Source organism: Canis lupus, chromosome 15 (assembly GCF_011100685.1).
Source record: "Canis lupus familiaris isolate Mischka breed German Shepherd chromosome 15, alternate assembly UU_Cfam_GSD_1.0, whole genome shotgun sequence".
NCBI classification, from domain to species: domain Eukaryota; kingdom Metazoa; phylum Chordata; class Mammalia; order Carnivora; family Canidae; genus Canis; species Canis lupus.
In genome coordinates this window covers 2198982-2214274 of record NC_049236.1, presented here as the reverse complement: position 1 = coordinate 2214274, position 15293 = coordinate 2198982, and positions in this window count along the sequence as shown.

Here is a 15293-nt window from a genome sequence, read left to right as displayed (position 1 = left end):
TCCTGGCCACGTCTCACTGTGGTGGCGAGGGGCAGACAGGAGTCAGAGTCGGGCGTGTCAGCGTGGGTGAATCCAGCCTTGTGTCCTTCTGTCTGCTTTTTGGCTTCCTCAGGAGGGCCCCATCCTCTGGAGAGGCAGAAGAGGAAATCACCTGGGCAGGTGCATGGTAGCAAGTAGAAGTCCGGGTACAGGTCACCTTGGGCCACCTTCGGCTCACCCTCCCCGCACCTTCCGTGGGCCCTGCTGGCCTGTGCCACAGATCTCCCCCCTCTTCCTGTCACCTCATCCATCCCGTGTCACATCCCGAGTCTGAGCCAAGTCTACTCTCTAGGGGTGGATTTTGGTGCCCCATCAGTGGAACAGGCTGCCGCAGGAAGGTAGCCTGCCCTGTCCCTGGAAGTGGCAGCTGGGATTGGGGCAAATTTTGGATTGGGGAAGAGCTGTATTGGTTGGCCTTGGAATCCGAAGATGTGTATTTCGCCCCAGGTTTGCACACTCTCTAGCTGGACATCCGCCAAGTTAATTCATGACTCTGAGCCTCAGTTTTGTCCTCTCTAAAATGGGGACGGTGATGGGATCTGGCTCATGAGGCTGCCCTGAGGATCCTGTGAGCTCGGGCTCCTCCCCGCTTGCAGCAGTGAGCTCTCCATGGCGGTAGCTGTTGTCCTTCTTTCCAATCCCACGAAATTTCTGTCCGAAATCAACAGCCGGCATAGAAGAAGAGGATTACCTATGAGGGATGGGACACGTGCTGGTGGCATAGGAGAGAAGACAGGGCTGGAGGGGCGGGTTGTCTTTCCCCGCAGTTGCGAGCATTCAGCAGGGCAGGTCCATGGGGACCCCACCCTGTTACCCTGCTGAGGCTCACACCCCCTCTGCGAAGTCATCCACAGGCCACCATTCTCCCAGCATCCTCCCAGGTGCAGTCACCATGCAGCTGTCAAAGCCCTTTGAACACACTGTCCCCTTGGATCCACCCAGTAATTCCTACCTGTGATGAGGGTATCGTTAGTCCCATCTTTCAGATAAGGAAACTGAGGCTGGGAGAGATCACAGAGCTGGCACTTAGGCTCGGGCCTTCTGCTCCATGAAGCCCAGTTGGTGCCACTCTGGACAACCGAGGCGCTTGGGCAAATGTGCCCCATCCCGGTGGGAAAGTCTCAGTCTCTGAGCCCCAAGGCTCCCCCTGCAGGTGAAGATGGGCCTGGTGTTCTCTGGATGCACCTCACCCTCCTTGTGTGTGTGTGTGTGTGTGTGTGTGCGCGCGCGCGCGCGCGCGCGCGCGCGCGCGCGTGTGCTTTCCTGAAGCTGCTGGGAGACATGGGTGTGGCTCCTCCGGGGCCAGAACAATGCTCCAGGCTGGCGCGGCTCAGAACGCGGTGTTCCCACCCTGCTGCCCAGGTCCCCGGCCAGCACGCCTGGCTACTCCCCAGGCAGCCGGGCAAACAAGCCTCCATTGATTCTGGGTCGTGGCTGGAAGAATGCCCCTTTGTTGAGCGCTTCCCCCCCCCTTCCTTGTGTCCTTGCCCGCAGGAGAGGCCTTCAGGTAGGAAGCAGCCTGGCCGCTCCTCCTGCGGGGACCCCGGAGGGCAGCAAGGGACGGAATGTCACCCCGGGGCCCCGCAGAGGCCTCTGTGTCCTGCTGTCCCTTCTCTCTCCTCTCCCATTTCCCGGGCTCTCTGCACCCGTCCCTGTCACCCTGTCCTTACTGGCTGGTGCTGGGGGGCGGGTCCGTCGGGATCTCTCAGTGTTTGAATCCTCCCCCCGCTGCATCCTCCCCACCTGGATCCCCACTAGGCCGGGGAGCTTCTTGAGAGGAGGAAGCGCGGCTTGGTCCTACCTGTAGGCCTGGGCCCAACCCAGAGCTTGGTCCAGAAGAGACACATCAAGGTCTCGAGGAACAAATGAACGAAGTTCCATCGGTGGCACTACGGGCCTCCCAGTCACCCAGGCCTGGAACCCGACCAGCCGGATACCTGGGTGCTCACAAGCTCTGCTGATTCCCCCTGAAGGGTCCCCCCACTTTCCCGACTTCCCAGACCTCCCCAGGTTGGCCTGAGCCTACTCTACTGCACCTGGGGGCCCCCTCCTCCTGCCCGCCTGGACTCTCGCTGCTTATTCACCGCCAGGCCTCAGGGCTCTTGGTGGAGCTGTCATTGCTCTGGGGGCTGGGGATGTTCCAGGGGACAGGCGGACCAAGTCCTCTCCTTCGCAGCTCTTACAGTCTCTTTGGGTGGACAGACAGACAGTAAATGTGGGCGCAGGTAACGCAGCAGGGAGTGTGGGATGGGTGCTGCGAGCAGGGGCCGGCAGGGTGCGGGGATGGGGAGTGACGACAGTGTGTCTCCAGGAGGGGGCCCTGGCGTGGGCACCGTGACAGGGGTGTGCGGGCCGGGGTCGCCCAGGAACCGGGCCACAGGGAGGAGCTCAAATCTCCCCGAGTGCCGTGGGGAGCTGCCGTCTGGCCGGTGTGTCCTGCCCACGCCCGCCTCCGGGCTTCGGCCCACGGGGCTGCCTGGAGTGCCCGTACCCGCGCCTCCCCGTCTGCCTCCGTCCTGCTTGGATTCCGTGCCCAGCGCCAGTCTGCCCATCATCCCGAAGCCATCCTGGTTTCCTCCAGGGTGCAATCATCTCTCCTTCCCAATTCCTAGCATGGTACCTCTGCTCTTGGGGCGTCATTACCTAGACTTAGCAAGCTCAGATTCTCGAACGTTTACCCGGCACCCACTGTGAGCCAGTGCTACGTGTGGGTGACTCACCCAATCCTTGCCACCTCCCCGTCCCCATGAGGTTCATGCTCTGCCCAGTTTTTTACAGACGGGTAAAATGAGGTGCAGAGAGGTTCAGCGACTTATCTGTGGCCTCACATTTAAGGGGGTGCAGGATTTGAAGGGCCAGCATCTGACCCCCCCAAGTCCAGCTCTGTCCTCACTGGCTCACAGGGGCTTCTCCCCTGAGGTTAAGTATTCAGGGCCCTTCAGGCCTGCCCCGATCTCTTTCTGCAGCTTCTCTTCCACGGGGACCCTGTGTTTCCAGGGACCACAGGGACATGTACCCTGTCCTTCTCTGCGTTGCTTGCTGGTGTGATGTGCCCCTTGCAGAGTAATGAGCACACCCACAGGTGACAGCCCAGGATGGGGACATCCAAGGAGGGGCCCTGCCACCACTTCTCTGTCTCCCCTTCTGTGGGTTTCTGCCATGAGAGTCAGGGACGGATCTCACTCCAGCCAATAGCCTACCCCAGGGCCACACAGTCATCCGGAGAACCAGGGCCCAAGGCCTTGGAAAAGTTGCCATATCCTAGGGTTGTGATACCATAAATGCAACTATATCTCCCAGGCTTGTGACATGACGGTGTGGGAAAAGCCATAAAGTCCTTGGCTGTAGTAACTCTTAAACTTTTCCTTTTTTGGTTAAATTCAAGATGTCAGTGCTAATAGAAAGTAACAAGAATAGCTACTTTATCAAGGCCATGCAGAACGCAAGGAGCCTGCTGGGCACTCTCCACAGGCTAGCTCACTGAATCCTTGCGACAACCGCAGCATGCAGGTGTGATTATCGTTCGCATCTTACAGATCTAGAAACTGAGTCTCAGAGGTGTAAAGCAACAGGGGTGGGATCCCTGGGTGGCTCAGTGGTTCAGCGTCTGCCTTTGGTTCAGGACGTGATCCGGGGGTCCTGGGATCAAGTCCCAAGTTGCACTCCCTGCATGGAGCCTGCTTCTCCCTCTGCCTATATCTCTGCCTCTCTTTCTCTGTGTCTCTCATTAATAAATAAAATCTTTTAAAAAAATAAAGCAACAGAGGTGCTAAATGCTGCAATGCAAACCCCAGCTCCACCCATGGTCTGGTGGACCTCAGAGTCTTTGGTCCCCACCTCTGAGGCCCACTCTACTGCAGGTGTTTTTGGGAGCCCCATCATAGGTGGCAACCAGGGTGGAGGGCAGGTATCGTTACTGGGGCTCCTCAGAGAGGAGACAGAACTGGGGTGCTCAGGACACTGCAAAAACACTGGTCTTGGTGTCATGCAGATCCTGGCTTTACCTCCTCCCAGCTGTGTGTCCTTGCTGGTGTTGTTCCCTTCTCTGTGCCTTCACCTCCTCCCCTGTGAAATGGGATGATAGTAGGTCCTCCCTCTCTGTCTGCTGGGGGAAAGAAACACGGTGATGTTTGTGCACATACTTTGAGGCCATGAAGCGCCATGTCTAGTGTATTATTACCCACTCCCCAGACTTCCAGGATGAGCAGACGGGGGGAGAGGCCAGAGCAGCACTGGAGGGAGGGGGAGAGGAGAGTTCTGGGTTGGGCCTTCTCTGTGTAGAGAGAGGCAGGTGAATGTCTTGCTCAGCCAGCCTCACATGACAAGAGGAACCTGCTAACTAGGTCACCTTGCAGTAGGAAAGAGCTATTCCGGGAGCCGCCTGCCACCTCCCGGAGCAGGAGCTGCAGAGCTGGGCTATTTCAGGGGTGGCACAGAAAGCTCATCCAACAGCTCTGGCTTGGATCCTGTCTCTGCCTTTGCGCCTTGGGAGGCCAGGGGACCCTGGTGGGCACTGTGCTGGTGCCCTCTGCATGGCTGTTCTGGGGTAGGTAGTGGCAGCATGGGACCATCGCAGCACAACCTTCCCCAGCCCATGGAAACCACCATCCCAGGCGAGGACGGTGGGTGAGGATAGCAAGATGCCAGGCTCGCATTTCCCCACCTGGCTGCGACACTCAGCTCTAAAATGCAATAGCCCTGTGATACCAGGCAAGTTGCTTTACCTTTCCGGGCCTGGATCTCCCCACCTATAAAGTAGGGGTGATGGTGCCTATGTCCTAGGACTGTTTTGAGGATTAAATGAGATAATGGCATAAAGCACCAAGCACAGAGTCCGGTCAGATCTAGTGCGTGGTAAACGGTTATAGTTCCTAAGTGAGCTTCTGGGGCGTTCCATGCTTCAATGGCAAGTGTGGGAAGGACAGTGGATGGCTCAGCAGGTCCGAGAAGAAGGCTGCGTGTTGTAGGATGGAGGGGCGGGGAGGCGGGTAGACGGGGAGACTGTGCTGCAGAAGCTGGGCTTTGGGGGTTCTGGCTTCCTGAGCTCAGGAAAGAGAAGAATCCTTTTAGAAGGAACTTGGGGCTTTGAGGCCAGCCCCTGACCATGTGAGAATCGCTTGGCTCTGAGCTTCAGGTGCTCGGCTGCAAAATGGGGGTGGAGACATTTACCTCCTAGGTGCTGGCAAGGGATGAATGAGGTCATCACGACGAAGCCTTTAGCACCCTGCTGGCTGCCTAGGAAGCACTCAAGAAATGCCAGCTGTTACTGTTCTCTCACTTGGCCGCAGGAACCCCCTGCAGAAAGTGCCACTATCCCCATTTTATAGATGAGACGATGGAGCACAGAGAGGTTAGGTAGCTTCTCTGAGGTCTCACAGGAAGTTATCTTGCTGTCATTTGAATCCAGTCAAACTCTGGGATTTGTGGGGGTTTTTTGGCAACATTGCCCAGCATGCAGGAAGTACGAGCTAAAGTATATACAGACGTGCAGATACTGACGCCGCGGTGGCCAGCACGGCGCACTTACATAATCCGGGGTCAGCAGTGCACCTGTTGCTATTAAAATTATCAGCCTCGTCGTGACTGTCATTCAGGAGCAAGCTGGGAATTATAAAGCTTGAGAGCAGCTGGTGAGGGTCGAGGGTGTTCGAAGGTATTAGAAGGGGCAACAAGAAATCCGTCACAAATAAGGATGAGCGGGGATGCCTGGGTGGCTCAGCGGGTTAGAGCCTGCCTTCAGCTCAGGGCGTGATCCCCAGTCCCAGGATCTGGTCCCACGGGTCCCACATCGGGCTCCTTGCATGGAGCCTGCTTCTGTCTCTGCCTCTCTCTCTCTCTCTCTGTCTCTCATGAATAAATAAATAAAATCTTAAAAAAAAATAAGGATGAGCATCATAAGCATTACCAGTAATTGGCAAAAAATAGAAAAAATGTACATATCAAGCAGTAAGGGAGTGATTTAGCAAATTATGGTTGATCTCTTTAAAATGATGATAATCTAAAAAAAAATTTTAAAGAAATAAAATGATGATAATCTGACCTAACATGGACAATGTTTATGACAATGTTACTGTTAAAGGGAAAAGGCTGGGTATAGGATTCTATTTCTGCTCTAAGAATCCATCTATTACAGCTATCACCTGCATGTAGAGAAGAGTGGAGAGGGAACATGCAAAGAGTTGATATGTTAAATCCTGGAATCGAGGGTTTCTTATCTTTTGCAAGGGGTTTAATAATTCAACCATAATTTATTGAGCCATTACTAAATGTCAGCCACCACGTTAAGCATGGTTGTTAGTGTGGATTGTATTAGGGTTAACAAACAGGAAGGCTTAAAGAGAAAAGAGTTTTTTAAAAAATTAAGTATTTAAGTATTAAATACTTAATTAAGTATTAAATTAAGTATTTAAGTATTTTTTTAAATAGTGTTATGGATTTTATTTTTACTTAGTTTTATTATTTTTTTAGATTTTACTTATTTATTTGAGAGAGATTGAGAGAGAGAGAGAGAGAGACAGAGAGAGAGGACACAAGCAGAGAGGAGGGGCAGAGGGAGAGGGAGAAGCAGACTCCCCACTGAACAAGGAGTCTGGGGTGTGGCTCCATCCCAGGACCTGAGCCAAAGGCAGATACCTAACCTACTGAGCCACCCAGGTGCCTCAAGAAAAGAGGTTTTATTGCTTTTCAGAATATTCTGGAAGCAAGCAGTTGAAAGCTGATATGGCAGCTTCAGGGTGTCAGGGGCCCTGGATCTCTGTCTGGTGACTCTGCCATTGCCAAGAAGTTGCCCCTTTCCGCGTGGTCCCATAGAGTACACCACCCCGTTCACCTTCCAGCCAGTAGGAGGATGGAAAGGGGAGGGCATACCCTTCCCAGGACAGGTATGACTGGCAGTTGCTCATGCCATCTCTATTCTTATGCATTGGTCAGACCTTTATCATGCGGTCACCCCAAGCAGCAAAGTAGAGTGGGACATGGCATTACTTTGGGAGGCGATGAGCCTAGCTAGTGTAGAAGAAGGGAAGATGGCAACTGGGGACCTCTGTGGTAGCGTGCCAAGCTGGATAAGTTGAGGCCACGTCCTTGAAGAGCCCACTGTCCAACGAAGGGGAAACACATGTCAAGAAATGATGGAAAGACAAAGAGGTGCTGTGATTGAGTTAGAGGATTACGGGGGACAGATGGCCAATTCTATCTGGCAGGGCATTAGCAGCTCCATCCCCCAAGAAGATTTTACCTTCATGGGGAACCACCCAGTTCATACCATGTGGTGTTGTATTCCGTCCCCCAGATCTGAGATCTGAGCAGGGGCCAATGCACTCCCGGCTCAAGCTGAGGCCATCCAGTGCCTTCTAGGATCACAAATGTCATGGAGAGACCCAGGAACTGGTCACAGTAGCCCTGCCCCTGGAAGGCAGCAGGCTTCTGTGGGACCTTGGACCTGTCCTTCAGATTAATTATTGTTTATTCAATTCCCCTTCCTTGATCTGTGATGTGCCTGTAGAGCCTCCCGAGAAATCCATCAGCCCCTCTTACCTCCACTTTTTTTTTTTTTTTGGACTCAACGTAGCTACTTGAGACCAAAATAAGCCAAAGTAATTCAGGGGTCAGGATAAGTTAACAAGCAGTTTTGCAGAGATTCGATGCCAAGTGGGTGTTTTCCCCCAGGTGCAATGAGAAGCCAGGAGGGTTTTAAGGAGGGCAAAGCGGACAGTTTTCCAGGCAGGGACTCAGCAGTGTATCTGGAAGCCTTATACTTCTGTTAGTGGTTTATCGATTATGTAACAAAACGACCACCGGAGAAGAGCAAATACTTCACGCAGGCACCAGAGGGATGGGTTGCTGGCAGCCGACGGCAGAGCTCTGGATGAAGAGGCTGGAGGTCCGCCATCCAAGGGAGACCTGGTTTCTGTGTGATCCTAAGCACACCAGGAGACCTCTCTGCACCTGTTTCTTCAATTCTTTTTTTTTTAATGATTTTATTTATTTATTCATGAGAGGCCCAGAGAGAGAGGCAGAGACACAGGCAGAGGGAGAAGCAGGCTCCTCACAGGGAGCCTGATGCGGGACTCGATCCCAGGACCCCTGGGATCACGACGACCTGAGCTGAAGGCAGATGCTCAACCACCGAGCCACCCAGGCGTCCTTGTTTTTTCAATTCTAAAAAAAAAAAAAGAGAAAAAAATTCTTATATACTTAAGTAAATAAAAAACCCCACAGCAGCCTCTCTCCCTGTGTTACCCTATACTGGAACCATCAGCTTTTTCTCCCCTGAACTCCCTCTGCAGCTGGTCTACCAGCAGATCTACAGCCCAGGACAGGTGTCTGAGGCCATCACTTCTCCCCACCCGATTGCTCGAACCCCGGACAACTGCTTCGCCTCCTGATCAGCCTGCCTGCCTGCTGTTACTTTGTCCCCTTCCAACCTGTTCTCTACAAGCCAGCCACTGTGATCTTTTAAAAAGTCAGATCAAGGGGTGCCCTGGTGGCTCCATCAGTTAAGTGTCCAGCTCTTGATTTCGGTTTAGGTCATGATCTCAGGGTTGTAAGATTGAGGCCTGCATGGGGCTCTGCGCTGGGCATGAAACCTGCTCAAGATTCTCTCCCTCTCCCCCTCCCTCCTCTCCCTCACTTGGGTGTGCATGTGCTTTTTCTCTCTCTCTTAAATTTTTTTTTTAAAAAGTCAGATCAAGTAAAGGAAACCAGTCTGAAAAGACTGCATACTGTGCGGTTCCAACTACATGACAGTCTGGAAAAGGCACAGCTATGGAGACGGTAAAAAAAAAATCAGTGGTTTCCAGGGACTTCACGAGGAGGGAGGGATGAACATAGAGCACAGGTGATTTTTCGGGCGGTGAAATTGTTCTATAGGATACTGTGGTGGTGGTTACATGCCATTCATTACACATTAGTACCACACAGAGTAAGCCTTAATGTAAACTGTGGCCTCTAATTAATAATAACAGGTTAATATTGGCTCATTAATTGCATCAAATGTATCACACTAATGCACAATGTTAATAATAGGGAAAATTGTGTGTGTGTTGGGGGGGCGGTGAGAGAGTATATGGGAATTCTCTGTACTTTACCCTTAATTTGTCTAAAACCATTCCGAACCTAAAACCTAGGATGGCCTTGAAAAATAAAGCCTATCAATTTAAAAAAGTCAGATCATGTCATTTCCCTGTTTAAAACTCTCCAACGGCTTCTGTCACATTTTGAAAAAAAAAATCATAAAAAATAATAAAACTCTTCCCTCCAGCTGACGAAGCTCCTGTGATGTGGACCCTGGCTCCCTGGCTCCCGTCACTGACTCCAGCTGCACTGGGAGTCCCTCTGTTCCCCAAACAGGCCCAGTTTGTTCTTGTGGCAGGGCCTTTGCACTTGCTGTTCCCTCTGTCTGGATGGCTGCTTTCCTCTTATCGTTCGGGTTTTAGTTCCTATGTGAACTCTTTTTTTAAATTAATTAATAGAGAGAGAGAGAGAGAGAGAGAGAGAGAGAGACAGAAACACAGACAGAGGGAGAAGCAGGCTCCATGCACCGGGAGCCCAACGTGGGACTCAATCTCGGGTCTCCAGGATCGCGCCCTGGACCAAAGGCAGGCGCTAAACCGCTGCGCCACCCGGGGATCCCCCCTATGTGAACTCTTTAGAGAGGCTTTGCCTGACCCACTCGTCAAAGCAGTCCCCGGTCTCTGGTTGCCATAGAACCCTGTCTGAGCTCTCTGCCTGAGTCCCTGGCAGATACTCCTCTTGTGTGTGCATTTGTCCCTTTGTCTAGTGCCTGGGTCCCCCCTGGAATGTAGTTGCCATGGGAACAGAGGATTTTTCTACCTTCCTCGTTGCTTTCTCCCCAGCTCCTAGAACAGTGCCTGGTATATCAAAGGTGCTCAGTAGATACTTGTTGAATGAATGAATGAATGAATGAATGAACAAACGAATGCATTTATTGAACCCACTCAGGGCTGGGCCTGAGCTGGCTCCTGGCTCCCGGCAGAAGTCATAGTCCACGTCCTCTGGAAGCTCACGGTCTAATACATGAAGACTTATACTGAGCAAAATATGGGGTGGTTAGCATGGCCGTGGAGTCAGAGAGTCTGGGTTCAAGCCCTGGCTCTGGTCCACAATAGTTGTGGTCTCTAAACCACTCAGAAAGGTTCCTAGAGCGTATTGTATACTTAGCAATTGCTAGTTGTGGCCGTGATCGTGCAGGCCATATAAAGACACACAAAACAGCATACAACCACCACCAACATGATATATGATTGTTTCTCGATTGCTCATTGCAGGCCTTTGGGAGTGAGCACGAGAAGGGGCAGGGCTCTGGGGGGAAATGTTCATGCTCCCAGCAGCTCCATTGGGGGGGGGGGTGCCACTAGGGCTATTTTACAGGTGAGAGGGCTGAGATTCAGGGGTGGTGCAGGGGCTTGCTGTGTAACACGGCCAGCTGGTGGCAGACCCAAGAACACCACGGGGTCTCACTGAGGTCCTTGAAACCCCCATCTCCTCCTCACCTTCCTTGCTCTGCAGGCACCATTGCCGACCCCCAGCCCCTGTGGGCTTGCGTGAGTGGCAACAAAACAAGAGTGGGCAGGAGCTGGGCTGTTGGCAGGGATGAACCTTCAAATCCCAGCCAGAGTGGGCCGTGGGGCAAGGCTCCATCCTGGATGCTGGGGCCGCAGTGGCTTCTCCCTCACAGAGGACCTGAGGCAGCCCCCGGGACCCACTGGGCCAAGGAGGGTGGGTGGGTCTCACATACGGACCAAATTCCTCGGCTTGGCAGCTGGGACACCTGGGCTAGTCCACCTGCCCCCTTTTCTGCCATCTCTTTATTTGACTTATTTTTTAAATTTTTTATTTTATTTAAATTCAATTAGTTACCATATATTGTATTGTTAGTTTCAGGGGTAGAGGTCAGGGATTCTGGAGGGGCATCTAACACCCAGTGCTCATCACATCAGGTGGCCTCCTTGCTGCCCATCACCCCTCCACCCCTTCCACCACCTCTTTATAACTAATGTGGGGGATCCCTGGGGGGGCTCAGCAGTTTAGCGCCTGCCTTCGGCCCAGGGTGTGATCCTGGAGTCCCGGGATCAAGTCCCCCATCGGGCCCCCTGCATGGAGCCTGCTTCTCCCTCTGCCTGTGTCTCTGCCTCTCTCTTTCTCCCTATGTCTATCATGAATAAATAAACAAAATCTTAAAAAAAAAAAAAAAAACCTAAGGTGTTGTCAGGTTAGTAAGCCAGTCTACGGGGGCGTCCCGGTGGCTCAGCGTCTGCCTTGGGCCCAGGGCGTGATCCCAGGGTCCGCAGATCGAGTCCCGCATCGGGTTCCCTGCAGGGAGCCTGCTTCACCCTCTGCCTCTCTCTCTCTCTCTCTCTCTCTCTGTGTGTCTCTCATGAATAAATAATAAACCTTAAAAATTGTAAAAAAAAAAAAAAAAAAGCCAGTCTACAGCCATTTTTGGAGCTGTTGCATGTGCATCCCTGTCTTGTAGACCCGATGCTCTTTATTTCTCAGATTAAGCATTCTGAGAAAGCCTTTCAGGATAGAAATCTGTTTAACCTTGTTCAATCCAGAGTTTTCCAAATGACTTTGACTGTGAAACCCTATTAATATCCCACAGAACATGCTTGTGTTTCCTGAACACCTTCTGCGATTTCCTGCCTGCATGCTCTGCGTAGGTGGGTCTTGCTTCCCACAAAGGCTTCCTCCCCAGCGCACAGTCAGTAATCCCTGGAGGCCCAGATCCGAGATCTCTCCTTGGTCTGGTTAGGGTGAGCGCCTCCTTGGGGCGCCCTCAGCTCTGTGCACCTGTCCCTTCTCTTGCTTTTGCTCCACCCCCCTAGCATGTGGGCGCCCCTGCCAGGCTGCTGGCTCCCACCTCCAACTCCCCAGCGTCTGCCTCCATGCTCCCCCTTCCCCTGCCCACCAGCCACTTACATCCTGTTGTCTGTCCTCTGTTCTCCAAAGAACATCAGAAATACCTCCCCTAAGAACCTCTTCTTCGTGCTCCAGTTGAGACAAATCTCTCTTTTTCTCACGCTTTTGGAGTTGAAGCTTGGTGAGGGGAGGGTCCACATTTTAAATTTCTCCACAGTGCTTTGCGCTAGTAGGTGCTCAGCAAACGCATGTTTTCCCATCCATTTGGCCAATATTTGTGAAACTACCTATTATGTATCTCAGCGCTGAGTGCTGGGGATATAATGGGAAACAGAACAGACATGGAAGGCACAAGGGAAGTGGGAAAAAGCAAGGACTCGGGAGCAGACAGCTTAGGTTCACATCCTGATTCCACTATTTACTATCTGTGCATCCCTGGGCAGGTTACCAGACCTCTCTGTTTCAGGTTCCTCATTCCTAAAACAGGAAGAGATATAGATCTATCTTAAGGGGTTACTGTGGGGATTAAATGAGATGACAAATGCAGGGTGCTTAGGATATTACCTGGCGCGGAGTAAGGCCCACATATACATGGGGTATTATTATTGGTAATACATGACTTTTGCCTCACAGAGCTTGCTGTCTCTAGGGAAGATGGACATTAAAAAACTAATTATACGAATTACTGTTTTTGAGATGTATCAAGAAGGAAAAGGACAGTGCACGATTGGTGTATAAAATGGATGGCCTGGACTTTCCCAGAGGGTCGAGGAAGGCTTTTCAGAGGACATGATGTTTAAGGCAAGACAGAGGATGAGCAGGAGATGCCAGGCCAAGTGGGGATGGAAGGGTGTTCCATGCAGAGGGAACAGCATGTGCAGTGACACAGCGTTAGGAGGGCTGTTTGGAGGAATTCAGAGAAAACCAGAGTAAGGGAAGCTCAGAGAATGGGGGGCAGAGGTAGAGATGAGTGTGCAGGGTGGGGTAGGTCATGTCAGGCCTTGGGGCTTCATCCCAGGTGCTTCAGGAAGCCTTTGGAGGTTTGGATTAGGGCAGTGATGGTATCCGCATCTCAACAGATCATTCCAGAGATGGGTGGAGGACCCTAGTGGGAGACTGGTCTCAGACACTTAGACCGGAGAGCAAGCTGTGGGGAAGGAGAGATGCGTGTGTCAGGGAGTGGTCTGGAGATCAAAGAGCCAACAGGGAGGGATGCCTACGCGGACTGGGAGCAATGGGAAGAGATAGTGGCCAGGATGCCTGTAGGTGCTCCGCGGAGCAACTGGAGAACGGAAGACCAACCTGCTCACATGCAGAGGGACATGATGAGCTTAGGCTGAGTTTGGGGGTGCAAAGGGGTCAACAGTTTAAGGAGAGTAAACTAGAGTACATTAAGCCAAATCGTGCTGTGTTAGGAGTAGAGAGGCAGGTAAAGTAATTATTGGTCAAACAGGGACTTTGGTTTGGAGGATCTGTTCCTTTTTTTTTTTTTTTTTTTTTTTGGAAAAGACACTGCAGATGGAGATGTTTGGAGTACAGAGATGTGCATGGGGAGCTTCAGTAGGGTTTAGACCACAGCAGGCTCCCAGCAGGTAGTGGCTTTGACCGGTCCTGGAAGTGGGTGAAATATCTAGACAGGAGCCACCGCTCAGACATGCTCGGTGTCACCTAGGAGACTCACTGACTCAATCACTCACTCATTCAACAAACATGTACTTGTTTACTTATCTATCAATGGTCTAGGGATAAGGGGCATAATGGATCTAAAAATCCCTTAGCTTCTATAGAGGGAGGCAGACAACAAGCATCAGCATATAGTTAATCTCAAATCAACTGCCATAAAGGCAAAGAAGGGAAGATCACAGATTAGAAAGTGACAGGGAAAGTTCTCTGAGTTGAGTCTGTCTGAAGGAGAGGCATTTGCCTTTCAATAAAACCATTGAGAAATCACAGATTTCTGATTTGGAAATATATGTAAGGGGACCTTTATATTTTTGTCATCTTTAAATGTATATTATGAAATAACTGACATGAATATTTAAAATTTATGAAACAGAAGCCATAAAAATGAACCATGAAATCAAGGAAGAAAATTAAAACCAAAGAATTTCCTTGGGTGCCTGGGTGGCTCAGGTGCCTTGGGTGCCTGGTTAAACATCTGCCTTTGGCTCGGGTCATGATCCCAGGGTCCCAAGGTCCTGCTCAATGGGGAGTCTGCTTCTCCCTCTCCCTCTGCCCCTCTCCCTGCTCATGCTCTCTCTCTCTCTCAAATGAATAAATAAAATCTTTTTTTAAAAAATTAAAAACTGTTTCCAGTCATTCCAAAAGCAATACATCCCTAAGTGGGATGGGTAAGTGTGAAAAGCAGGTATGTAGAGGTTCCTGGAGGCTTTCACGATCCACTTAGCACAAAGGAGTGGATCGCATGAATACTGACATTTTTTGTGGACTTGACACAAAGTACTGAACTGACTAGGAGAACGTAAAAGGTGTAACACGCCCCTACAAAAGGACACGGATGGCAAACTGAGGGATGAGTTTCATCAGTTAACAAAGGATTCAGGATTAGTCATTGCGTGAGATGTAAGGTGTTCTGAAAGAAACCTGACAGGTTTTCCTGAGCTTGAGAACAGTCCTGAAAATGTCCATAAACGTGACCAATAGCAAGTTGTGAAATGGGAAGAAAGTTTTCTGAATTATCAACACTATTTATTTTCCATGCTGGAAAAGAAACTGTGCTGGAGGGAAAGCGGAATAGTCCCTCTCTTCTCTGTATAGAAACACAAACTTACAAAATTGTTGTCCCGAGTGTGAAGAGGCGAGCAAAGAAAATGTAGCCCCGAACACAGGAAACAAGAAACGGATGTCAGACAAGCAATTTACAAAAATGTCATGTACCTTTTTGGATTCTGTGACTTTTGAGCTATTTGTCAGCTGCTAAAATTTTATAATCTGTTGTGATTTATTTTCTCATTGCAAATAAATCTTCCTGCACCTAAATTCATTAGCTATTGCTGTAATTCTGCTCTAGTACTCCCAAACTCAGTGGCTTACAACCCTAATTATTTATTTACATGGTTCTGCTGATCAGCTGGGGCGCCACAGCTTTAGGTTAGAGCCGCTGGGAGTCAGATGACCTGGGACAGGCCCAGGGGGATGGCTCTGCTCCAAGGGTCTCCTCTTCCACCTGGGACCAGTGTGCTAACCAGGGAATGTCCTTGTTTTTGGTTTTTAAGATTTTATTTATTTATTTATTTATTTAGGAGAGAGAGACAGAGACAGAGGGAGAGAGCATGAGTTGGGGGAGAGGCAGATGAGTGGGGAACCGGACGTGGGGCTTGATCCTAGGACCCCAGGGATCAGGACTAGAG